The following is a 2,540-nucleotide window of genomic DNA, read 5'->3' as shown; positions in this document are numbered from 1 at the left end:
GTCTAAAAGTGACAAACTGAGACAAGGAAAAAATATAAAACATCAATTTTATTATTTCCTAAAAGTTCTTGGATAAGTAATTAGGAATTAAAAAATTACTTGAACTGTAATAAGAGAAATTGTAATACCACACCGTTCAAACATATTAATTTGGGATCAATGCTGCCATCTGGGCACGGCACACGAAATCGAGTATAACGAGGACGTTAAAAAGAACGAGCGCGTTCTACACGAAATCGAGTATAACGAGCACGTCAAAAAGGACGAGCACGTTCTACGCGAGATCGAGTATAACGAGCGCGTTCAAAAGAACGACTACGTTAACCTTAAAATCCAATACAACGAGGACGTTAAAAAGAACGTCCTCGTTTATACGATTTCATCGTATGGTTCAACAATCTTTCGTAACATCGTGCTCGTTCTCGAAGAACGTGTTCTTAGACAACGAGCACGAATCAGATCGTTAACGATATTGATCGTTACGAATCAGATCGTTGACGATCTAATCGTCGACCTTAAATCGTGTCAACGGAGCAGAAGTACAGAACGTGGGTTCTACGAAATTCCAGTTAATATCTCGCTTTATTTTCAAATCAAAATATCTTTGTGCAATTACAGAACGTGGGTTTTATGAAATTTCAGGTCAATATTTCATTCGATTTTCCCGTCGTAATATCGTTAGATAACCCACAAAAGGAGGAAATAGAGTAAATAGGGCGGGAAAAGGAAGAATGTAGCTTACAGTATTTGATGATTGATGTTCTAAGCGATTATTTCGGAAAGAAAGAGAAAACCACAGTAGATAATTCTTCAAAGACCAGCATTTTATTAAACATTGATCCTTAGGTATTGATCCTTAGGCCGAGATTTTCCCTAAAAGGTTTTTTCCAAATATTGGACATGTTCACGGAACAACGCATGACGGGTAATTGCTCGACAAAACCCTTTTTCGGAAAAAAATTCAATGCTTGTTTTAAACTAGCAGAGAATTATTTCATCAATTAAACTATCAACAAAATCACTATGTCTAATTCTCTCCTTTGCGACTCTCATCGTGATAAAAAAAATTGACACATGATACTTCAAAGTTATCTTTATTTAATTGTTTTCCAGCCTCAGGAGAATTTGTTTGTCATTTCCAGCAATATCCCTAAATATTGCACTTGGCGGGACTCTAACTGAGACATTTTCTCCACTATACATCCGGACGACGACACCAGCGTCTCTTTCTTGGGCAGTGAGTATGCTCTGGTTTGAAAAATAAATACAAAATATATTATATTCCTGCATTTTTTTGAAAACAACATGCAACAATCATCATAAAAAACATCCACGAGGCTCGTAATAGTATAGGCGCAACTTGTGACGATTAAAAGTTCTAACAGGTACGGGCATTCATCACGATCGCAATAAATTCAGAGATTCCTAGCTCAAATAAAACAAATGTTGAAGGTCTAAGTGGATAAAACGTGTCAGTGTAAGAACTGAACAGTCGAGTAGCATCAACATATCATAAGGGAGGAAATTCGTGAAATAAAGCAATCAGTAGGCATCAGAGTAGGATCAACGAAAATTACAGATTGGAGCTCACAACAAATCTTCCTCACAGCTTCTGAAATATGCAGGGCTGTATTAAATTACTGAATAGAAGGTACTGAAAATATTACCATCAATTTGCTCACCTCAACGCATCTTGATTTGTCTACTGTCAAAATGATTATGTTTCCAGAGGGTTTGACCACCTTCACGGAGATTGGTGTTTTTGCGTCTGAAAAAAAGTATTGTCAGTGAGCAATAGATTGTTACAAGTAGGTCGCTTAATTAATTTTTTTAAAAGTTTTTTTTCATTTGCATAAGGTTCTTTCTTGACATGCTTATTACTTTTCAAGGAAAAAAACGGGGAGCCGTGGTAGTGCTTCAGTTACTTGTTGTTTAAGCTAAGATAAAGGGTGTTTTTACGACGCTATAGTGTTTCTATGGTAAGCTGTTATTCCATGCGTATATAAATTGATAGTATGGATACATCAAAATAATATACCTTGAAAATTCTGGAAACCTGAAGCAGCCACCTCAATTTGACTTTTCTGCGAATACTCCCATTTCGACTCCGCGTGGTCCTATTTTGTCCAAACCTTCGTTCTGTGTTAGAAATCTCGCCATACATAACTCACCTTAAGCTTAAATCTCACCCAGATACAGTTGTTTACGCCTCTATAAAAAATATGGGATACTCTGATAGAAAGTAAATCAATCAATTACCTGCGTAAAAGAACAATTATATTCGAAAACAGCGCATCCAACTGCTTCTATTTCTGCTGCTGCTGCTGCCGTTGCATGACCAGCTGCTGGTGGTATTACTGCTACTGGCGATGCAAGCACCTATCGGTACAATTAGTTTATATCAATGTAGAGCTTTACACTCAACCATAAGAAAAACAAATGTCGGCGAGTCTTTCTCGAAAACAAATGTATCTGGTATTCTTATTTCGTGGATGTAAGCTTGCGGGAAAAAGGTTGGATGGTGAAGCCATGGCATTAAG

The 2,540-nt window shown here is 37.0% G+C and overlaps 1 long non-coding RNA gene across 1 annotated transcript; it reads right to left on the bottom strand.

Annotated features, from left to right (window-relative positions):
• Positions 1-1,078: 1,078 nt before the first annotated feature.
• LOC148742582 (uncharacterized) lies at positions 1,079-1,779 on the bottom strand. The gene is made up of 2 exons (XR_015994813.1): positions 1,683-1,779; positions 1,079-1,248 (listed from the first exon to the last, which is right to left on the bottom strand). It is a non-coding gene; the product is annotated as an uncharacterized LOC148742582 (long non-coding RNA).
• Positions 1,780-2,540: the final 761 nt, after the last annotated feature.

The sequence above is a fragment of the Stylophora pistillata genome, chromosome 1 (genome assembly GCF_964205215.1).
Source record: "Stylophora pistillata chromosome 1, jaStyPist1.2, whole genome shotgun sequence".
NCBI classification, from domain to species: domain Eukaryota; kingdom Metazoa; phylum Cnidaria; class Anthozoa; order Scleractinia; family Pocilloporidae; genus Stylophora; species Stylophora pistillata.
The sequence above is the reverse complement of the archived record's forward strand: the minus strand, read 5'-3'. Positions and strand labels throughout refer to the sequence as shown.